Source organism: Lampetra planeri, chromosome 55 (assembly GCF_965212315.1).
Source record: "Lampetra planeri chromosome 55, kcLamPlan1.2.h2, whole genome shotgun sequence".
Taxonomy (NCBI): Eukaryota; Metazoa; Chordata; class Hyperoartia; order Petromyzontiformes; family Petromyzontidae; genus Lampetra; species Lampetra planeri.
In genome coordinates this window covers 2,091,227-2,116,066 of record NC_136161.1, presented here as the reverse complement: position 1 = coordinate 2,116,066, position 24,840 = coordinate 2,091,227, and the positions used below count along the sequence as shown (strand labels likewise).

The 24,840-nt window shown below is 50.8% G+C and overlaps 1 long non-coding RNA gene across 1 annotated transcript; it reads right to left on the bottom strand.

Moving 5' to 3' along the window:
• On the bottom strand, positions 1-24,036 carry LOC144735415 (uncharacterized). The gene is made up of 4 exons (XR_013588606.1): positions 23,944-24,036; positions 8,727-8,916; positions 6,601-6,645; positions 1-458 (listed from the first exon to the last, which is right to left on the bottom strand). It is a non-coding gene; the product is annotated as an uncharacterized LOC144735415 (long non-coding RNA).
• Positions 24,037-24,840: the final 804 nt, after the last annotated feature.

Below are 24,840 nucleotides of genomic sequence, written 5' to 3'. Positions count from 1 at the left end.
AAGACGCTGTCCCCCCCCCTCCCTGGGCACAATGACCAGATCGGCTGCGTTCGCTGGTTGCGCGCGCAGCCACACGGAGTCTCCGGCGGCAAACGCAACCACGGCGCTGCCAGAAATCTCCTGGTCAGTCTTGCCGCCGAAAGTCGCCACGATCTTCCCCTTCTCATTGTCAAAGCCCGCCTTTCTCGTCGCCAACTGCACATTCACATACGCTCCTCTCACTCCTGCTTCTCTTCGTCTTCCCAGGGTGAGGTGGAAGGATAAAAAGTAAAGTCCAGCTACGGGGCTCGTGACGTTGTTGTAGTGGGTGTCGTATATGCCCTGGCCGTTGACCAGGACGGTGTCGAAGGGGACGACGCCCCCTGGCGGCATGGTGATGGTGACGCCGATGGAAGCATCCGAGGTGGAGGAGAGTTTGACGGAGAACGCAAGCGGCGAAGGTGAGGCTCCCGAGCAGCCTGCGTGGAGGGGTGGAGGGGTGAGTGGTGGGCAAATTGTGCAGGAATTGCGATGAAGTCCTCCCGTTTCCGGTCTTAAAAAGAAGAGAGTGAGGTCATCACTGTGACCATATCAGGTGTGAAGGTCAGAGGGGAGTTGATGTAATCATGTAAATTACAATTGATTGTAATCGTTCGATTTAAAGCTTTCGTGACTGCAGGGATTCATCTTCTTGGTTCTTTCGATAAAGTCAGGTAGAAGGGAAGTAATTAAAAAAAATGTTATTGTTTTATTTTTATTATTGTATTACTTCCCTTCTACGTGACTTTACCGAAAGAACCAAGAAGATGATTGTAATCTATCACTGCCCTAATTCCTATCACAACCTCTACCCCAAAACCCTTCTTAGCCACTCCCACCTGTTATTCTGTCACCATATTTACTCCACCACTTTTAATAATAACCCCACTCTTTATTATCTCAACCACTATCATCTTGAGTACAATTTTATATGTTTTGTCAAGCACATTGCATTTAGGCACGACGATGTAAACCTACAGAAGATAAACTAAGGACCCGACAAAGAATAACATAAGTGGGTTTGTGTGTGCCTCTGAGTGTTTGCACTGTAAGTCAATAAAATCGGACACCCCACAAAATGACTAATCATTATGCCATGTATGTGTAATTGTTGTATGTTTCGGGTTATGAAATTTTGATGAAAATAATAAAAATTAATAATTTTCCAAAAAATGCGCAAATCGCATTAATTATGTTAATGTTATGTTAATGTGTGTATTAATATGCATAAATTATGATGGTGTGAGTAATTGTATGCATAAATTATGATAATCGCTGAGATAATCGTAGTAATTTATGCGGATGCTTGCGATGATGTTAATGTGAGCAGCTGTGATAATTAGGCTTAGCTTCGTTTATCCAGAGTTATATCAATCAGGATAACACGATTATCATCGATTAAACGTTTACCGATTATCTTAGTGTGTTTATTATTATTTTAAGGTCACCAGTTCAGATCTCATCACAGGATACAGCTCTTATGAATAAGACAGTTTTGCATGGACTTGGAAGGAAGCACTCGAACAGTTGGTGTTAAGCAATTTTATTCTAACAAGCATGTGACATTCTATCATGCAGGTCAAACATGCGTCAATAATTCATGAGTAACCAACTCTTATGCATTTGCGATATTATGCATTCGATTAATATGAATAACTAAAATTCTTATGCAATTACGATATTATGCAATTACCTAATATGAATGACTAAACATTTTTTTTTATTCATTGGCGAAATTATGCAGTTAACGAAAATGAATGACTAAAACATTTCTTATTCATGTAACTCGACGGCAGCAACTGCTTTACTGCTTTGCACGATCAGTTGATATTGAACGCACCACCTCGAAATGGCAACCCTTTTTGAAACGCAAAGACAATATTTTTAAGTCCCATTCGTGTGCGTGCTGTGTGTGCGTTGTCCCCTCGTAATATTAATTGTGTCGTTAGCTTGTGTGGTGTGGGAGGATACAGACAGCGGCCAGAAGTTTTCTCTTGTGTTGGGCGTTGCCGCCGCTCTGCTCCTGCTGCTCCCTCGCTCGGCGTGTCTCTGCTTGTGCTCTCTCTCTCTCTCTCCACTGCTGGATTGAGCGGCGTTGGCACGATGTTCCTTGAAGAAACTTGCTTGCTTGGCGCTTGATGGTTCCGGGGCTTGGTGCTGCTCGTGCGCTCTCTCTCTCTACTACTCGATGATGAGTTGGCACGATGCTGTCCTTGAAGATGCTCGGTCGCTCGTGTCGCTCGGTGGCGCACGGTGGCGCACGGTGGCGCTCGGTGGCGCTCGCGCTTCCTTGGTGGCAGCCCCCGGCTTCTCCACTGCTCGATTGATTGTTGAGTCGGCACGATGCTCGCCGTCGCTCTGGGCGCCTTGTGTGTGCACACTGGTCGTTGGTCGGTGTGCCCTCAGGCACACGGCGCATTCGATGGCGCTGTCCTCTCCCTCCCAGCCGTTTGACCAGGCTTTCTCCACTGCTTCGCGCTCTCTGCTTTGCACGCTTGGTCGACGCTTGGCGATCTCCGCCCTTTTACAGGTTGATTGCTTGTCGTCACTCGTCACTCTCTCTGCTCCGTGCTTCCTTTGTTCGTGCAGCTGCCAGCTTCACTCGCACTTAACTTCGTTCTGCGAGAAGCGACACCTGCTATCGGCATCGGTGTTTCGTTTCCTCACGACGCTCCGCCAGCCGGAGCACGGCTGAAACCCAGCCCCAACTCAGGTTGAACTCAGACTTCTGCGACTCGAACGACTCCTCCTCGTTCCATCACTTCTCGAGGCACAACCGCCCCAGCTCTCTTGCGAGCCCCCGTCGCAACGCTGAGCTCGACTCGGACTGACTCAACTCAGACTGTCCTTTCGCGGTGTGCGCCCGTGCCTAACTCAAAACGTGACTCCCCTCTCTCCGCGTCTCTTGCGAGAGAAAATAAACAAGACAGAGCGAGAAGAAGCAGACACCCCCCCCCCCTTTGTGACCTTTTTGCTCCCTCCATGCTTGTCAGACCCTGCTGGAAGACAAAGGTGGCTGAGGAGATGTTTGTAATACATTTATGTGGTCCTGTGTGTTACATTTATTCTTGAATTATATTCTATGAGTTCCTTCGGTCTTAGTATCGTGGTAATCATTCGTCTATGTTTAATGAATATTCGTAATGATTCTCGTCACATTATTGTTTTGGCCTTCGCCAAGTTTAGTTCTCCAGAGATTGGTGTTTATTCTGAGTAATATTTTAATGTCCTGAGGTTAAGTGTACTATGCACTTAAGCTTTCTGGAATTCGTACTCTTTAGTTTTTCGGAAGGTCGTGTAGATAGGAAACATATACTTCTAAATAATATGTATGCGGTGAATATAAGGGAATTACTAATAATAAAATTATTGTTTGTTGGTTAATTATCTATGTTAAGTTTCTACTTTTCGGTAAGGAAAACGTTAAGAAAACGCGAGTTTCAACCGTTGTTTGCTCTGCACCTTATCTGTACATCTCCAGATGTCTTTGGGAGGTTAGTCCATACATCTTTTGTCCATCTGGATGTCTATGACCTCTTTGTGACCGAACTCTCTACATTTTAACCGCCCTCCATGTTTCATGGATTCCTGGTGTTCTTGTGAGGAGAAGTGAGTTGTTTTCATTAATTAATTAATATATATATATAAATTTTTTTTTTTTAATTATTCTTAATATTAATAACGGAAAACAGGGCATAGATCCAACATAATGACTCTCGGACAACTTCTGTAGTCTCCGTTATTTATATATTAAGGCGCGTCGTGCAGATAACTCGATCTCGTGTCCTACAGATACTTGGCTAGTATAATATACAGATATTTGGCTAGTATAATATAAATACTTTTGGGCTAGGATAACACAAGTAGCAATGACGTAAAGACAGTGACGGCCCGAAGAGAGCGAAGACGTGGAGACAGTCGACCCCGATCCCACAGCAGCCACGAGCTCCCTTGCACGCCGCCTTTTATTTCTCCCCGGCGTGGCGTCGCTCCACCCCCAGCCACACCCCCTTTTTGGAGTTGTTCCACTTGGCCACGCACTGTCCCTGCACCCGCACTGTCTCCTCTCCACGCACTGTCTCCAAATACGGCCTGTCTCTCTCCGTACTGTCCTTACATATGAAAGAAAGTAGGTGTGGTGTTGCCAGTGGGGCGTGTCTTTGACCATATATGGTCTTGTGGATCGTGACTAGAGGTGTCTATTGTATCGATTCTTCTCACAGTCGATCTCAGAGCTATGTTAGGGTGTCGATTCATCGATGGTTAATCACTGCGTCAATTCGTTGGCAATAGATCCACGGATCGAGTAATCCCATTGGTTAGTATAGCGTCGTGCGAATAGCCCCCCTTTTTCTGATTGGCGAATATCTGCACGTTCAGATATTAAATTGCAGTTCATTTTTATCGCCCATCCTTTCTCAGGCATGCCTCGTGCTGGACTCATCTCCACAGTTGACCAGGGATTGGCCAAAACATCTTAATTCCTAAAAAAAATTCCTGCAAGTCACTCAGTTGAGATCAACGACAACCTGTATAGCCTGAACAGCCTGCTGAGCCAAGTGCTGTTAGCCAGCAGCACCGATGAAGGCTTGCACGGCACACGAGGGGGTGGGTGGCCAGCACCCCACCGACCTCCTCTGTCTGGTGATGTATAGACACCGCACTGTGCACTCATTTCAGGCTGAGTCGACCGAGGGGAGGCCTAGGACCGGTTCAGATTATTGTCTATGGTGTTAGTGGTGTTGGCCGTGAGCGGTAATCTAACTCGGGTCTATGCCGGGTTCGTAGCGCAGTGTGCTAAGTGCTGTGCGACCACTCCCCAAGAGATTGAGATTACAGCAGCAGCATGTATATTGAACTTATTTTGCACCATACGTAGCCAACCGCGATAAACCACGCAAAAAGAAGTTCTACAGAAATTCGTTTTCAATTTAGATGAAAAATCCTAAATTCGGAAGAGCGTTCCAGACGGCCGCAGAAGCGCATCTGAAAGCGCGCGATGCGGTGACCACCATCTTTGGTTGAGTTGCAGCGACATCGCTCGCTATTGCGAATGCTTGTGTAGTGGTGGTGTTGACGTGCGCCGACTGTGACAGTGATGGATCACGGGGCGGCGCGGGGTGCGGGGTTGGGCACGCGTTGTGGGTGTGGTGTGGACGCGCGCGCCGGGAGTGACAGATGACGGGGCGGCGCGGCGTGGGTGTTGAGGCGCGCTGACACGAGATGGGGAAAAGAGGATCGTAGCCAGCGCCGGGTGATTGGTCGAAGGGGAGGTGCTCTCAGCGACGTCCGCAGGAGGGGTATAAAGGGTTACGCGCAAGAGCACTCGGGGCAGTTAGCCAGTTAGAGATTAAAGACGGAGTGGAAGGGGTAGGGCCTGTGTGGCTCGAAGGCGAGACCGTGGGACCCGAGGTCCGACGCCCATGTGGGTCGGGACTGTGGGACCCAGGGTCGAGACGGACACCCCAGCTGGGTGTGCTCCGAGAGGCTACGGGGCGTTAGTCGCCCGGGTAGCTAAGTGGCGTTAGTCGCCCGAGTAGATAGTCGAGTAGCTAAGTGGGCGTTAGTCGCCCGGGTAGCTAAGTGGCGTTAGTCGCCCGAGTAGATAGTCGAGTAGCTAAGTGGGCGTTAGTCGCCCGAGATACTAAGTGGGTGTTTGTCACCCGAGATACTAAGCGGGTGTTTGTCACCCGAGATACTAAGTGGGTGTTTGTCACCCGAGATACAAAGTAGGTGTTAGTCACCTGTGAACGAGTTTGGTAAAATAAAGAGTGTGTTACCCGTGAAGTCGTCTCCCGCCGAGTTACTACATTACACTTGGAAGGACCCTCCTGGAAAAAACGTTCTTGAAATTCTGTGAGCCTTTCCTGGGTATACTAGTTTAGTAACAATCTGTTGTACCATTTATGGACCGGTATAAACATTTTGAAAAAAATATATAAGCCTTACCCTTCCCAGAAATAATACAATAGGTGGTGAGATATTCAGACACGAATCCATTGTTGCAAGCAAGTCTGCATTAACCACACATCATGCTTGTGGTAAAGCATGCAAAAAACATGATTTCATGAAAAAAAAATGTTATAACATAGATACAAAAAAGGTCCTATAGCTATAACTGCTCGACCCGAGCTATTAATGCTGTGATATTTCCATTGTCCTTGCAGTGTTCGCCTTTTGTCGTTATTCTCTGGTCCAACACGGGTGGTGAGACAAGGCAATAAAGGAGGCTGTCTCCGGTGTAGGCCAATCAGTTTCAAAGACAATGCATACATTATCAAAACGTTTGTTTGCATGTTTTACCACAAGCATGATGTGTGGTGAATGCAGACTTGATGAGGCCTTGCAAAAATAGGTGTCTGAACATCTTAACAACTTATGTATTTTAGCTGGAAAGGGTAAAGTCTATTATTTTTTCACTAATCATGATCATCATCGTAAAACTTGCAGTTGTAATAATGTTTTGATTCATAACAATGCGTCGTTCATGCAAATTTCAATCTGACAATCGCTGAGGAATTACAGAGCAAGCCGCAAGTCAAGATGTTTTCAGAGAATGCTGTCGAGTTTGTGTGGACGCACCTGGAAGTCCTTGCTCACTACTCTTACAGGGAATTCCAGGTAGACCTAATGTGGAACAGACAAAGACAAAGACGCAGACAAAGATCCATCATTATTAGCCTGAACTCAATGTCCTGTTAGACAGCACACATCAAAGCCACTCGCCTACTGGATGAGCTAAGAACTTTTGAAAAACTAAACTACAGTATTTTATTTAAAGTCCACTGAGCTATATAACTGTATGATATTTTTCTTTTATAACCCATTCGCATTTTCCCCGTGTTGTATGTTCCTAAGCGCCCAATGAACACATCACCCACCTCCAAGTACATAAGCAAAGTATGGTAATAATCATTACCGGTATGATGCCACATTATTACTGATTCAACAACTCGGCACTGTCTGCATAGGAGCCTCTGCGTGGGATCAAGGCGCGGATCAGCCGAGAGTTTGAGCGCAGGAGGGAATAGCTGGGGGAGGAGAAGAGGGAGGCGCTGGAGGGCGTGGACAAGGAGGGCCGCTCCGTGATGCCCCGCATCCAGGTGGACATCGCTCGCTACGAGAGCAGAGCACGTGGACTGGAGCGGGAGATCAACCAGCTGGCCGCTGCCCTCGACCGTGCAGGACACGCTCTCCTTTCTGCAGGTGACCGACCTCCATTTTAAACTAAAATATAAAAAAAACACTTTTTTTTATTTTACTATGTAAATCCAACTGAGCTATATAGCTTTTTTTCAGAAGCACAATGACCACAAATGATAGCCCAACCAAGTGGCTTATCATCACGTGGAAATGTATTTCAGCACCTTCGATTAGCACGGTTGGCTATGTATGGAGCGAAAGAAGTTCAACATAAAGTACATATGTACATTATAGCAGCCAAATAATCTAAACGCATGTTAAATTTAAATGTGGAGAACAAAAACAGAGGACTCGGGGAAAAAACCATGCGACCACTACAGGGAGAACACGCAGACTCCAAATATACAGGAGTCCGGGTCGGGATCGAACCCATGTCCATCCTGTAAACCAGGCGAGGTAGTTAACATGTCGCCACCACAGTGCCCCACTCAGAGCTTTGATTTATCAGAGGTTTTATCTACAACTAGGCTCACCACCCTGTGAGACATTGACATTGGTAACATCCACGCGACCACGGCTTGAAAACGCCAAATATACAGGTATCATCAGGGGTGCGATCAAACCCACGTCCTCCTGCATACCAGGCGAGAGAGATAACATCTTGACACCGTGGCACACTGCCCAAGTACGGAAGCTCCTCCTCCACTCCCTCCCCAACTGCCCCATTGCTCATGCGGAGTGGAGGCAATGGAGTGTTTAGTTTAGCTCCACGCGTGGCCGCCTTTGTCTCCCCAGTGCTAATGTTCACACACCGCAGTTGGTCCATGAGGCTGAGTCGACCTAGGAGAGGATGCTTTAGAGATACTTTATACTGATATCGGCTGTGAAGTGGAGATACAACTAAGGTCGCTGGGTTCGTAGTGCAGTGCACTATTCACTGCGCCACTGCTGCATACACTGGGATAAAGACAAAGATCCCCCATATAGCCTTGTTGAGGCAAGTACTGTTAGCCAGTAGCAACTATGAAGGTCGGCGCAGCACACGAGAGGGTGGGTGGCCAGCACCACGCACAACCTCCTTTGTGTACACAATGCTTGTGCTTAAACTCCGCAACAGGTACTCATTTCAGGCTGAGTTGAACTAGGGGAGGACCAGGAGCGGTTCAAATATTCGCCACTGGTCGTGACCTGGAATCGAATTCGGTTAGACGGGTTTGTAGTAAAGTGAAGTAACAACGGCGCCACCGCTCCCCATACACAGGCTCACACCCTTACACAAAGATCTCCATATAGTCTCAATAGACTGTAAGGGGAAATGCCCTTAGCGAGTACCTATGAAGGCCACACTCACCCATTCACTCACCCAATGGGTGAGTTGTGAGTAAGTAGGTGAGTGAGGGAGTGGGTGGCTGAATGAGTGAGTAGGTGGGTGAGTTGGAGGTGAGTATGTGAGTGAGTAGGTGGGTGGGTGACTGGCTGAGTGGAAAGGGGTGTGAGTCAGGGAGTAGGTGGGTGGCAGGAGGGGGTGTGGGGGGGGGGTGTCCAATGCATTGTGATTTCCTTACCAGGGGGCCAACTTAGCCCGGGTGGTCCCTGCACCCCAGGAAGTCCGCGGCTCCCGAGTTGCCCAGGTAGCCCTACGCAAGTGCATTTGGGTGGGATGTAGGGCTCCGAGGTCGACCAGCTGGGAGCTCCCAGACTACAGAGTAGAGCGGCAGCGAGCAGCAGGGACGCGTGGTGAGACATCACCTAATCCTGTGCACGGAGAAACCACGTGGTTGGTGGTGGTCGTGTCAGCAGCACACAGTCTGACATTCTTCCACTGGGGTAGTGGACACCCACCATCGCAGTTGAAGAATGGCAGGGGCATCTTATAGATAAGTTGTTGATCAGTGGGAAGATCCGCACCACGGTAGGTCTTGGTGTCAAGGCCATGGGCCCGCATCCACTGCTCGGTAACTATATAGGCCAGCATAAGTTCTTGCTTGGACCAGGCATGCATCTGTAATGCGAGTGTAGTGGTGGTGTTGACGCGCGCCGACTGTGACAGTGATGGATCACGGGGCGGCACGGGGTGCGGGGTTGGGCACGCGTTGGGGGCGTGGTATGGACACGCGCGCCGGGAGTGACGGATGACGGGGCGGCGCGGCGTGGGTGTTGAGGCACACTGAGATGTGGGAAAACAGGATCGTAGCCAGCGCCCAGTGATTGGTCAAATAGGATGGGTGCTCTCAGCGACGTCCACAGGTGGGGTATAAAGGGGGACGCGCGAGAGCACTCTGGGTTGTTAACCAGTTGAAGATCGAAGATGGAGTTGAAGACATAGTGCCCCGAGACCCCTAGTCCCGCTGTCCTTGTAGGGACCGGGGCCCTGTGTGGCTCGGAGGCGAGACTGTGGGACCCGTGGTTCGACGCCCACGTGGGTCGGGACTGGGGGACCCACAGTCGAGACGGACACCCCGGCAGGGTGTGTCCCGAGTAGCTCAGTGGGTGTTTGTCACCCGAGTAGCTCAGTGGGTGTTTGTCACCCGAGTAGCTCAGTGGGCGTTAGTCGCCAGAGTAGCTCAGTGGGCGTTAGTCGCCAGAGTAGCTAAGTGGGTGTTGGTCACCCGAGTAGCTCAGTGGGTGTTTGTCACCCGAGTAGCTCAGTGGGCGTTAGTCGCCAGAGTAGCTCAGTGGGCGTTAGTCGCCAGAGTAGCTAAGTGGGTGTTGGTCACCCGAGTAGCTCAGTGGGTGTTAGTCACCCGCGTAGCTAAGTGGGTGTTAGTCACCCGAGTAACCAAGTGGGTGTTAGTCACCCGAGTAACCAAGTGGGTGTTAGTCACCCGAGTAACCAAGTGGGTGTTAGTCACCCGAGTAACCAAGTGGGTGTTAGTCACCCGAGTAACCAAGTGGGTGTTAGTCACCCGAGTAACCAAGTGGGTGTTAGTCGCCTGTGAACCGAAGTTGGTGAAATAAAGAGTGTGCTACCCGTGAAGTCGTCTCCCGCCGAGTTACTACATTACAACTGGCGTCAGAAGTAAACCTGTCTTCAAGAAGAATGGATACTAGGAAGACTACCCGTACCCACGAGCGAGATCGGGAAGACGACGGCGTACCGGAGACACCAACCTCGGGAGGAGAGGACGAGGAGTTGCCGCCGATGCAGCACTTCGCGGCGATGGCCGACGCTCAGCTCGCCTCCGACACCAGCCTACAGGACGCGCACTCCCGCCTGGCGGAGTTGCTGCTCGCCGCCGCTGCAGTTTTGGCGGAGATCTCCGTGCCAGCGGGCGGAGGGACGGCTGCGGGGTTGGAGGAGGCGGCGCGGCTGGAGGGTTCCCGCCAGAAGGCGCTTCGCGCCAAAAGTTTTGAGGTTGGCGCCGTTTTTGAGGGACCGCCATTGTTTGGCGGGAAGCGGGGACACCACGTGGCCGGAGATCTCCACTCAGCGCGGCCCGCGTCATCAGCGCGCGCCGGAGCTCTCCAGGGTGCGACTGCTGACAGAGCCGACATTTTGTACAATCACTGTGGCGCGGGGGAAAATCGTTCCGACGACGACGACGACCGAGTCCTCCAGCAACGATTGCCAGCGCTGTCGGCGTTCAAGGCAGACGGAGGCGACTGGGGAGCCTTCCACCGAAGGTTCCTCGCACATCAAGAAATGTCGGGGTGGTCCGACACCACTGCCCTGCGCGCTCTGCCAGCGATGCTCGACGACGACGCGCTTGCAGCCTTCACATCGGCCCCAAGGTCGTCTCGCTCAACGCTCCAGGCCGCGCTACACCTGATGGCTAAGGTGTTCGGCCCGCCCTCGACCTGCCGCCACCAATTCTACGATCGGCGGAAGGTGGTTGGGGAAACAACGCTCGCCTATCGCACGGCGCTGCTCGCCTTGGCGGACGCAGCTTTTCCCCGCATGGACAAGGAGGGGAAGGACGCCATGGTGACGGAGCAGCTGCTGGCGTTGGCCCACGAGTTGGGACTCCCCATTAATGTGGCGGACGAAATGGATATCTGCTCCCTGGCGATCGCCACGAGTATTCACGCGTACGAGGTCCTCAAGCGCAAACCGATGGTCGTCTGCAAATTGGCGGAGAACGCGGCACTGGCCGCCACGATCGCCGAGCCTCAGCCAGCTGCGGATCGGGAGCAGGCCTTCGCTGTTTCGCGTCCGGGGGAGTGGAGAACGGGAGGTCGTTCACCCACACGTTCATCCCGCAAGCTGGAGCAACCGAAACCTACGACGTCCATCGTCGTCTGCTACAACTGCGGCCTTCGGGGTCACGTCGCAGCCGGGTGCCGGGCCCCGCGTCAGCGCGCCACGGGACCACGTCGGGACAACGACCAGGCCCACAAGTCATCCCAACTAAACCCGGCAAGTCGCGGCACCTCACACGCCCGGTCCACATACGCGGCACGTTCGGGTCGCCGCTTGGCGGTGGGGGGTCCGCGGCTGGGTGCCGGGGGTTCACTTCGGCGGGGGGGGTCCGTACACGGCCCGCAAGCAGTCGAATGGTCCGAATTGGCCCACAGGATAGTGGCTGCGTCGGCCGGGTCGTCCGTGGTAACGGGGTTTATTGACGGGGTTGAGGTCCGGGTGCTTGTGGACACGGGTGCGTCGGCCACTATCATTTCGGACCTTATTTATAACATTCTTCCCGTCCAAAGTCGACCCCTTCTGCCTGTGGACGTGCCATTTTATGCGGCGAATGGGGGATCCCTGGGGATCATCGGCCAGATTCGGGCGACTATTTGCATTGGTGACATCAAATTGGCGGGCCCTATTTTTGTATCATCATCGCTGGCCGTTCCTTGTTTGCTAGGTACGGACTTTTTGTCCAAAATGCCCATCAAAATTCTCATAGATCAGGCCTGCATTGAGGTTCCGTCGGGACGGCGGGTTGCGTTCTTGACAAGCCCTACCAAAATACGCACGGTGTGTGCGACTGTGCAGGCGCTGGCAACTCAGACTGTACGGGTGCCCCCGGGATCGCAAATGTTGGTACCCCTTCGGTTGCGGAAACCACTCGGGGTGGGTGCGGGGGCACAGGGAGTACTGTTGGGGCCGTCTAACAGGGCCAAAAGGGGCCTCGACTTGGCGGTAGCTCAAACCATGGTGAGAGGGGACAGTGAGCCGTTCGTAATGGTTCTGAATACGGGGTCGCGGCCGGCCATAATTACGCAGGGAACGGTGCTGGCTCACGCCGCGCCGCTACTCGTTGAGGAACAGCTCGTTGCTCACGCCGATTTCAGTGTCGAGTCGCATCCTCCGAGTGATGAGGGGACGGAGTGGTTGGACTCGTTGTGTGCCGGGTCTGCTAACTTGTCCAAGGTGCAATCGGGAGCATTGAGGGGTTTGCTACTCGAGTTTGCTGACGTGTTCAGCAGACATAAATACGATATCGGCTGCACAGACCTGTTGCGCCACCACATAGCTACGGGGGACGCGGCCCCTATTCGACAGAATCCCTTCCGGCTCAGCCCAGCCGAGAAGGAGCATGTGCAGTCGGCGGTTAATGATATGTTGGCGGCCGACATCATTTCGCCCTCTTCTAGTCCGTGGGGTGCTCCTATTGTCCTAGTTAAAAAACAGGACTCGTCTTTGCGGTTCTGTGTCGATTTCCGCCGCTTAAACAAAATCTCGATGGCGGATGCGTATCCGCTCCCCAGAATGGATGAGTCGCTGGATGCCTTGGCGGGAGCACAGTTTTTTTCCACACTCGATCTGCTTTCCGGATTTTGGCAATTGCCCCTCGATAATGAATCTAAACCTAAAACCGCTTTCCGGACACCTGGTGGCCTATTTGAATTCAACCGTTTGCCCATGGGCTTACATTCCGCTCCCGCCACGTTCCAGAGGCTCATGGAATTGGTTTTGTCGGGCCTCCAATGGGACACCTGTTTGATTTATCTCGACGATATCATCGTTTTCAGCCGGACTTTTGAGGAGCACCTCCAGCGACTGAGAGCGGTGTTCCTCAGGATGCGTTCCGCTAAGCTTAAATTTAAACCGGCTAAATGTTTTCTGCTTCGGGAATCGGTCAGGTATTTGGGCCATATCGTGAGTCGTTCAGGGATCTCGACAGACCCTGCTAAGACGCACTGCGTCAGCTCATGGCCAACGCCAACCTCGGTCACGGAGGTTCGCAGCTTTATTGGATTCGCCTCCTATTACCGTCGGTTTGTCAAGCAGTTTGCCACCATAGCCAGGCCCCTGCACGCTTTGACGGCTAAGGGGGTGCGGTTTCACTGGGGGGCGGAAGAGGAGGCTGCGTTCTGCTCCCTTCGTGACGCCTTGGTGCAGGCTCCCCCCTTGTGTTACCCCGATTTCACACAACCGTTTTTGCTTGACACGGATGCCAGCAACACGGGTATCGGGGGAGTGCTCTCACAGGTGGTCGGGGGGGTTGAACGGGTGGTCGCCTACGGTAGTAGAGTTCTTTCTCCCGCCGAACAACGCTATTGCGTGACTCGCCGTGAATTGTTAGCGATTGTGTTTTTTACACAGCAATTCAGGCCATATCTTTACGGCCGTCATTTTACGGTTCGTACGGACCATGCGGCTCTCCAATACGCTATGCGGGTGGCGCAGCCATCGGGCCAATTGTCCCGATGGTTGGAGGTCCTTCAGGACTACCAATTCACGACGATTTACCGCAAGGGATTACGACACTCAAATGCGGATGCCTTGTCGCGGTTGCCACCGCGCACGGACTGCGCATGTTTGCTGGGATCGGCGCGGTGTAAACCCCCGGTCGCCGACACAGCGGGAGTTGCGCTCGCCGCCACTGACACCCCGGGTGTCGACGCTCCCACGGGGAGGGACTCGCTGTTATCGTTGCCCCTCATTGAGTGGGGCCGTCTCCAAATGTCCGACAGGTCCCTGCTTACGCTACGTCGAAAAGTTGACGCTCCCGAGGTAGGGGATGCGCGGGTCGGTTCCTGGGTGTGCAGACAGGGCCTCTTGATGAAGTGGGACAACATGTCCCGGCGTCACGTGCTTGTTGTGCCTTTTGCTATGTGGGGTAGGGTCGTTCTGGCTGCTCATGAACGACTCGTGCATCTGGGTTTTCACAAAACGCTCGCCCTAATCCAGCGAGACTATAATTGGCCGGGGATGGGTAACGACGTGGCGAACATTCTTAAGGGATGCGTAGGGTGCGCCCGAAGAAAACCGCCACCATTGGCGGCTAATCCACCGCTGCAATCCATTCAAGTTTCGCGCACAAACGAATTGGTTGCGTTAGACATCTTGGGGCCCTTTCCTGCTACGCCGAGGGGAAATAGGTTCCTGCTGGTTGGCGTAGAGTACTTCACCCGATGGCCCATGGCATGGCCACTCGCCAACCAGTCGGCTGCAGCGGTTGCGGACGCCTTCGTCCAGGGTTATGTTTTGGACAAGGGCGCCCCCGAACGCTTGCTGACGGATCAAGGAAAGAATTTTTCGAGCGTTTTGTTGCGTGAGGTGTGCGACCTGTTGGGTACAAAGAAAGTGCGGACTTCCCCGTACCACCCGCAGACTGACGGGATGGTTGAGCGTCTGAACAGGACGATTACGTCTATGCTGTGCCAACAGGTCTGCGACGATCAGGTTGATTGGGACTTACAGGTGCCGGGGGTACTCGCGGCCTATCGAATGGCCCCTCATGCGGCGACGGGGTTTTCCCCATTTTTTCTTATGTATGGGCGGGAGGCCGATCCGGCCATGGACGTCCAACTGGGGATTTCCCAGCCACGTGCAAAATCAAAATTGGCAGACCACATCAAATTTAATATCGCCAAATTGGCTGAAGCGCGGGAGGCGGCGAGATTGAATTCGCGGCAAATCGCGAACGAGAGATTGCATGGACGGAGGGTGCATACGCACGATTGGAAACCAGGCGATAAGGCCTGGCTGCATTGTCCACATGCACCGTTGGCTACGTCCCCCAAATTGTTGAGACCTTGGAGGGGACCGGTGGAAATTGTGCGGGTTGCACGACCCCAGAGTATACAGATTAAATGGGGAAAACGCCGTTGGTACGTGCACCCCTCCCGACTGAAGCCCTATGCGGCACCGTGTGACCCCGGTCTGTGCCGTAACGACCGGGCGTGTGATGTGACCGTCGACTCGGGGAGGGATGTGTCGCAGGCTGATCCTCACGTGTCTCCACCTGACCCTCCCCCAGGTGTCTCGGGCCTGACGGCTGCTGACCGTCGGGAACCGGAACCCCGCGGCACGCGCGGGTCCCCGATGCCTGGCCCGTGCCTTCCTGAACTGCCGGCACCGCCGGACGGTCAACCGCGTCTGGTGCCGTACGACGGACCAGCAAAGCGGACTCGGGCTAGGGCACAACACTTTTCATGAAGACATTTTTCAACACCGAGCTCGCCCGGTGTTCCCCCTCTGCCGGGGTAATGTCCCGTTCTAGGGACGCTCGGAAAGAATGGGACGCTGCACGAGTCGGAAGAGAAGAAAAAAAAAAAATATTTTTCTTTTCTGCATACACATTTGGTATTGTCACTCGCCGGATTGTATATATTGTTCTGTTGTTGTGTAGTGGCATTGGTTGATGGTTGCGGATGGCAGTGTTCGCGTTGTGTTGTGTTGTTACGTTGGTTGTTGTTCTTGTTGTTGTGTTACGGGGCACACTGGGGGGAGCGGGTGTTGTATATTTTTAGCAGCCGGGTCGGCTGTGAGCTATGTGGTAGGGGGTGATGTAGTGGTGGTGTTGACGCGCGCCGACTGTGACAGTGATGGATCACGGGGCGGCACGGGGTGCGGGGTTGGGCACGCGTTGGGGGCGTGGTATGGACACGCGCGCCGGGAGTGACGGATGACGGGGCGGCGCGGCGTGGGTGTTGAGGCACGCTGAGATGTGGGAAAACAGGATCGTAGCCAGCGCCCAGTGATTGGTCAAATAAGATGGGTGCTCTCAGCGACGTCCGCAGGTGGGGTATAAAGGGGGACGCGCGAGATCACTCGGGGTTGTTAACCAGTTGAAGATCGAAGACGGAGTTGAAGACATAGTGCCCCGAGACCCCTAGTCCCGCTGTCCTTGTAGGGACCGGGGCCCTGTGTGGCTCGGAGGCGAGACTGTGGGACCCGTGGTTCGACGCCCACGTGGGTCGGGACTGGGGGACCCACAGTCGAGACGGACACCCCGACAGGGTGTGTCCCGAGTAGCTCAGTGGGTGTTTGTCACCCGAGTAGCTCAGTGGGTGTTTGTCACCCGAGTAGCTCAGTGGGCGTTAGTCGCCAGAGTAGCTCAGTGGGCGTTAGTCGCCAGAGTAGCTAAGTGGGTGTTGGTCACCCGAGTAGCTCAGTGGGTGTTTGTCACCCGAGTAGCTCAGTGGGCGTTAGTCGCCAGAGTAGCTCAGTGGGCGTTAGTCGCCAGAGTAGCTAAGTGGGTGTTGGTCACCCGAGTAGCTCAGTGGGTGTTAGTCACCCGAGTAACCAAGTGGGTGTTAGTCACCCGAGTAACCAAGTGGGTGTTAGTCACCCGAGTAACCAAGTGGGTGTTAGTCACCCGAGTAACCAAGTGGGTGTTAGTCACCCGAGTAACCAAGTGGGTGTTAGTCACCCGAGTAACCAAGTGGGTGTTAGTCACCCGAGTAACCAAGTGGGTGTTAGTCACCCGAGTAACCAAGTGGGTGTTAGTCACCCGAGTAACCAAGTGGGTGTTAGTCACCCGAGTAACCAAGTGGGTGTTAGTCACCCGAGTAACCAAGTGGGTGTTAGTCACCCGAGTAACCAAGTGGGTGTTAGTCACCCGAGTAACCAAGTGGGTGTTAGTCACCCGAGTAACCAAGTGGGTGTTAGTCACCCGAGTAACCAAGTGGGTGTTAGTCACCCGAGATACTACAGTGGGTGTTAGTCGCCTGTGAACCGAAGTTGGTGAAATAAAGAGTGTGCTACCCGTGAAGTCGTCTCCCGCCGAGTTACTACAATACACGAGCATAAACAGGGTGGTTACTGGCCCCTGAGCCAATCACACGGAGCGTGTGGGAGGAGCCACTGCTCACCTCGGCTCCAATGGGAGACGAGGTGTACGGGGGGCGGAGACGGGGGCAGTATGGGAAGGAGGAGTCAGGGTCACGTGATGGGAAAGATATAGGGAGAGAGCCGGAAGGGATCGGGAGAGTTGGAACGGAGCGAGAATAGGGGAAGCCACGCTGGGCAGTGGGGGAGATGGCGCCATCTGCCACGTGGTGGAGCGGCGCCATCTGCCACGTGGGGTGCGTGGGGTAGACGAGGCTAGCAGAGTGTGGAGCTAGCAGGGTGTGCGGGGCACACGTGGCTAGTGAGTGACTAGCCGAGTGTGCGGGGCACACGTGGCTAGTGAGTGACTAGCAGAGTGTGCGGGGCACACGTGGCTAGTGAGTGACTAGCGGAGTGTGCGGGGCACACGGAGCGAGTGGTGTAGCTGGCGGCGTGTGCGGGGCACACGGAGCGAGCGGTGTAGCTGGCGGCGTGTGCGGGGCACACGGAGAGAGCGGAGCAGCCACACGGAGCGTGCGCGGGGCGCGTGCGGAGTCTGCACAGGTCCGGCCGAGGACCAGCGGGATGCGATACGAAGAACCTAAATAAACGACACAGCGGAGACCAAGAAAGCCTGACAGAGTCGTTTATTACACATCCATAATGTCGTATGGATACGCTTATGCTGGCACAGTGTGTTGCTAATTACAATCCCATGGGCTAGCAGCCTCCTATCATTATTATTGAGCTGATCTGGCCCATGCCTTTCAATCACTCGGGCCCAGGTGTGCATCATGACCCACTCGGATATTAAAGTCATCCAACAGGCTGACTATCCCGAGGGGCCAATTTAGCTAGCACTTGGGACAGGAGGTTATAGACTAATTGGACTTGTCTGCATCCCTTAACCATTTTCCACCTCAAGATGATGGGGAGCGAGCCCACAGCAGCCTAGGACTCACAGCTTCCCACACTTTGCCTCCACAATGATATTTGGCAGTTTCCTGCTCTTGAGTGGAGGACTATTCACACCTCATGGCAACTGGAGCCAGAACCAATCTACCAGACCTTCTGCATTCCACAGAGGGCCAGATGCGGTATCGGTCTATCTCCTGACAGAGGAACGGCAGCATCTCCTCAGCGAGAGTTTGAACATTCCATGTTGCCAACAGCAGTAGTTTCCTGTTCCTGGAGGAACCCCGAGATGGGGGGGGGGGGGGGATTCAGTCTGGCTCCGCCAATTGGGGACAGGCCAGAAGGCGCCATAAACGCCTGTCCCCCTGGGGCCTCCAGCACGAGCTTAGTTTGGTGTTTCCACTGTGGTATTTAGTAATGAATAGTGCCAGGTGGAGGTGTTACCAGCACTTTGCACAAATTTATCTGACTACATAAACACACTAACAAACTTACTCAACCCCTGCTCACCCAACTACACCTGACCAACCGCATACTAGACCACATCACATACCCACATACTAACCATACACTAAAGTCAAAGACTACATTAGAACAAGTGTGAGATTGTTACTCCCTCCTGATTTTTTTAAAGCCCATTTTTTCATCACGTAACATTTGTGAATAATTATTACTCAATAAAGTATTGATTTTATGCATTTTAAATGTCAGTAAAATGTTGATTTAACATTTGGTAAACATTGCATCCTGTTTACAAAACCGAATGAATGTGACACACGTTTACGTGTGTAGTGACGCAGATCAGAGACAGCAACACTTGGAGGCACTTTATTTAACAACACCATCGGGATATATACACACCCTACGCAGGTGCACACTATTAGAATTAAGACCGTCTATTGTCGGTGCTACTACTTAGTAAAAACAGTTGGTAGGCTGTCTGACTAATAGCAACCTACAATGGTGAAGACGGAGACGGCGACGAGGAGATGGTGACGACGACGAGATGGTGACAATGATGATGGGGATTCCACTTCCAGCAACAGCCCCGAGCTCCCGCTCAGGGCCCCCTCTTATACTCCCAGCGTGGCTTTGCTCCGCCCTGGTCACGCCCCCCTTCTGGAACCTACTAGCGGGTTCCCGGGGCTTCCCGATGGGCCCCTTCTATGACCTTTCCCCTAGATGTCCCCCTGTCGCATATATATCGTGGCCTACTAATGCGAGTACTGTCGTATACCGCAGTTTCCCTTTTTTGCCAGCAGCCAGCGCTATACCACTACACGTGTGTACAGTATAAGGCCAACATTGATCGATTTCCTACACAGAAACTTAATTCGCGGGATGTTTCTACTGTGCAACGTACTAAAAATTATGTTTTTTCTTAAATAAATGGTCACGTCACTGCAGGAGAGGAAGACAAGGTAAATAAATAGATATATATTTTAAACATTTCTCAAATATATTTGTGTTAATCTCGGTAAAAATAATCATGTTCAGTATTGCACTGTACACTTAGCACTCTTCTCCAAATAAATTCATAGCAGCCAGGGGCTGTTTTCTACCATGTCATAGTATTAATAATGGTTAATGCTTCATATACTTAACTTAATCCCCCTTTCTTGTGAAAAATTGGGGTTCGAGCCAGTGTTCAGGAACGTATGATTGCACCTATGGCAAAATAGGGTCTGAAAATTACCATCTCATTTACAACGTAGTTTCCATCTCACTAAGTCGACAGCAGTCTGTGTTCCACTATCTTCGCACGCTTCTGGATCACAAAAATGGGGCAAATTCTTATTAAGACTTGCGCACAATTGTCACCTTTAAATCAGCCTGTGTTAAACTCTGAGTTTTTGAGGATAATAATGCAAAGAATTGAGTAATGGAAGAAGTTAATACCATCAGATTTGGGCCTCCACTATGTCAAGTATTCGCCACAATCTTCTACTGCACTCTTGAACAAAAGACTTGTTGCACGTCAAAACTAACGAATTCATTCTGGTCATTGAACGTACGGTTCTCCTCCATCTTCAAGAAAGAGTGGAATGATAAGGACTTGATCTTCATGCAAATTTCTCCTCGTCTATACCTGATCCAAAAACATCATGCGTAAAGCTCAAGTACCAAGAGTCATCTGGGAGGATACCAATTTTGATGAACCTGAACTTGAAGCCAAGATTCAAAGAAAGTTGCTAACTCTTAATCCCGAAAAAAGATGTGTATGACAACGTCATGGAATCGATTGCACCAGAACAAGACAAAGTAGTTGGCCTCAATGCAAGTGGAGGCACGAGAAAAACATAAACCATTAATGTCATCCTTGACAAAGTATGATGTGAAGGAAACATTGTGATTGCTATGTGAGGAATAGCAGGCACTCTGATGGACTATGGCCAAACTCTTCATTCAAGATATCTCGGGATATCAAAGAGGAATCCACTTGCAACTTCACCAGAAGTGGTACGGACAACTTAATGGAAAAAATGCATATCTTGATATATGTAATCGGTATGGACCATCGCTTCATCTTTGAATGCCTATGTTGTTAATTGTAAGATGTATAAACAAATAGCAAGCCTTTTGGAGGTCTTACAATCCTTTCGGCCAGAGATTGTCAACACATCTTGCCTGTGATTTGTCATGGAGGTAGACCTCAAATCATCGAAGCAACGTTGAAAAATTCAGCACTTTTATCACATGCAGTGAAATTCAAACCTCATACGAACATGCAAATTGCTCCGCTGGAGGAAATCACGAAACATAGTTTGCAAATTCATTACTGGGTCTTGAAGATGAAATAGCAACCATGGATACATTACCTGGTCAATTCAAAATTCGAATTCTACATACCTGTCATTAGGCCTCGGCAAGGTAAGGTACAAGTTAAAAGGTAAAAACAAGGAGCCTATTTTTACCCTACCTTTAACCTTACCACAATACAATCACTCTACCCGACCTTTACCCTTTAGCAGGTAAGGTAAAAGGTAAAAAGCAACGAGCCTACCTTTTACCCTACCTTTTACCCTTACCCCATACAAATTACCCAATTATAGGGTAATTACTAGGGAACTACACATGCACAAGGTGTATAACGGTAAATGCTGGGTAGAGCGCTTTATTAATATAGAATACTCTCGATGATTCCAATTTTACACGCTTGTTGTTGTTGTCATTGTTGTTGTTGTCATCATTGTCATTGTTGTTGTCGTTGTTGTCGTCGTCGTTGTCGTCGTTGTTGTATCCTCAAATCTTGTAACTAAATTTTTACTCACTTCCTAATGTGGTATCGACTTCAAATTTGGTATACTTATGTCATACTGACGACAACACTATATTCTATCATAAAATAATTTTTTTTATATGTTATGTTTCGGCTTGGGTCTAATTGTCCACGCTCAACTGACGGCTGTAAATTACCACGGCCCCTTACGTTGAGCTTCGGGGCCACTTCCTGGAGTCGTGGAGTTCTGCCATTACTAGTACGTTTAATAAAAGCGTGTTTTTTTAAGTTTGTTTTAATATTACTTATTAAATGGAGGCAGCGGACTGCGCCACGGAGCTTTTAGCGGTAAACTAGGTACTGTATTTACCGGGTAATACTTCGCGCTTCCTTTACCCTACCGGGTAATTCTTCCGAGCTACCTTTACCCTACCCTTTACCTTACCCCATGGCATGACGACATCTTTACCCTTTACCTTTACCCTTTTACCCGGTAAAAAGAGTAAATTACCTTACCTTGCCGAGGCCTACCTGTCATCTGAGAACCTCAGTAATCTCTGTGATTTCGTTTCTGATGCCGGAAGAATAACTGCAATGATGTGAAATGGGTTGAAAACCATGCCATCATTGCTCGTACAGTGACGTTGATTTGGATACTTGAATGATGAACCGTTTTCCTGTTGAAGAGAGTTTACAAAGGCTCAGATACATTCAGTGGATATTGAACGAATCTCTCTGATTGAATTTATCAACCGGGTCAACCCTTCTGGATTTCCACCACACTTGCTCAAACTGAAGGTTGGAATTTCGTCACAGCGATGGAACACACTCTATCATGTTGGCAATGAATAGTCACATCATCGAAGCCATGATTGCAAGTGAACCTAACGACAAGACAAAGCTCTTTATTCCTCCGATTCCTCTAGCTCCAGTTAAAACAAATTTCCAATGTCGATGACACGAAAACTATTTCCAATTCGTCCCACTTTTGGAGTCACCGCCAACAAGAGCCAAGGACAAACACTGCAAAAAATGTTAATCTTACTCCCTTACAGCAGTTTACATTTCACTATTGCATAGTTTAGCCTTCATGGCCACCACGCCCTGCGCAGGACGCAGATAAGGGCCCGTAGGGCCCAAAATCTTCTAATAATGTCAAGGAACGAAAATACACATTAAGGCTAACATACTCGCACACACAGATACAAAGGCTCACAAGGCCAAAGATCCCCCGTATAGCCTTAACATACTGTAAGGGCAAGTGTTGTTAGTAAGCACCTAATGAAGGCCGGCACAGCACACGAGGGGGTGGGTGGCCAGCACCACGCGCGATCGCCTTTGTTTCCCTCGTGGCGATGTTTACTACTACACAGCAGTAATAGGAACCACAACCTCTGGGGGTAAGCGGTGGGGGGGGTTGCCCCTTCCCAACAGACCTCCCCCATGCCTTCTGAACCGACCCCCTCGTTTATCGTTCCGACTTTATCAGGCGCTACTCTACAACGGCACTTGCCCCTGTTAAGGCTATACGGGGGGCTCTTTGTCTATTATTATACTCCTGAGATGTTGAACCGTCCTTAAAGTGGTGAAATGTTTCTGAATTAGCGTGCCGAGTGGCGCTGGAGAGTCAATGAAATATTAAAATAAACGATGCCCAGCTTGACCGCCAGAAAAGTAAATGCAATGCACTTCACATCCGTTAGGCAACGGGTCCTCGGCATTAATATTGTTGTGCAGTCATAGCACGGGCAGAACATCGCCTTGCGAGACCTCACAGGACGCCGATTCATTCTAGTGCCCTTTGTCGTGGAGAACGTTTTGTACGAAATCCAAAAATAATCTGCAAAGCGCTCACGAGTGAAAACACGCGGCAGCACTGCCTGAGGAAACGTCGCCCCGCCCCCACGATTCGCTCAGCCAATGAGAGAGATGCACGGCTCTGAGCCAACCAGAACACACCACACCACTCCCCGCGATTCGATGATCACGATTCGTGGTCACGATTACGTTTAACAAAGAAAATGTCTTAGCCAGGTGCGAAATCATGAGAGACCAGGATAGAGTTACAGGCTCCAGCTAAAAGATACCTCACCAGAGGCATTTAGACCAGTGGTTCTTAACCTTCACTGCAGACTTGCACCCTTTTGCTTCTCAATTGTAAAACAAATTGTGTTAATACATACATTGCTCTGATGAAACTTACGTGCCCTTGCTTAATTCGTGCTTTCTAAAAAAATCTGGCCACGTCTCGCATCCCCAGTAAGGGCATCTCGCATGCCCAGGGGGTGCGTGCGCCCCAGGTTAAGAACCACTGATATAGACCGAGAGCATCGCTAGGGTTACCGAGGTGCTGGAGCTCTTCTCTGAAAGTGACCCCGGACTGGGAGCGCAGCAGCTGCCCCACCGCTGCCTTGTACGAGTTCAGAACAATACACTCAGGAATACAGTTCATAATACTTACTTATGATTTTGTATTTTTTTTTTAAAGAGGTAACGTTTACCGTCCATATTATTATTGTTGGCGTTATTACCGATACCTCAATGAAGCCCTACTATATATTGCTGATACCAAAGAAATAACGTCGGGAATGCATCCCCATATTTCCAATGATACTATAATGACCCCCTGTCACGCTGATTGGTGAGCGCTCACTTCTCCAGGAGCAACGCATGTTGAGGAGCGTCAAGCGAGCTCTGCCTTTACCTGGAGAGCAGATGTGAAGAAGAGGAGCTCTGTGCGAGAGGAGATCTGTACGAGGCCCAGTCAGCAACGATTGGTGTCGCAGACTGCCCCCCCTCACTTGTGAGCAAACATCTCCCCCACCTTCCCACTCTGTGTGTTTTAGAGATTGGGGCAAGGGAAGGGTCGCGAGAAAAAAAGAGATAGCGATAGAGGGAGATAGCGGAGGAGCGATTAGGGGCCATGAATTCGGTATCACGGTCACTTGGGGACAAATTCGTCATCATGGCTCAGCTCTGTTTTTGGCTGAGGACATTCTCTGCGAGTCTGTGGGCCTCTGTGTGAGTCTATGGATCTCTATGTGGTGAAACTATGGGTCTATGTGAGTCTGTAGTCTCTGTTTGAGTCTAAGGGTCTCTGTTGAACTATCTTATTATTACAAACCTTATTTGGTGATAACTGCATTGGCAGTGGAGCACAAGCATTACACAACAGCAACACAGTCATTGCCTTGAAAAGTCGCTCATCACAATCACACACACCATTCCAATTACTCACACATTGGCATTCCAATCACACGGTATTCAATAACACAGCATTCTGATCACATGCAGCATTCCAATAACACACAACAGCAACGGAAACAACAGAAGAAACAAATGCAACAACAGCAACAAGAACATCAGCAACAATAGCAACTGCAACAACAGCAGCAGCAACATTAACAACAGCAACAACACGCTGTGACTCATGCTGCTAGTGACCGTCTGTTTGCAGCCGGGCCTTGCTCTCGCGGGACTCCGGCTGAGCGAGCTGAGTGGTCTGGTCAAGAAATGCCTCCCCTCTACCCTGGATAATGGGGGGCCATACCCAGAACTTCTCTGGCCTGGATCGACAAACCAATTCTATTTATCTAATGAC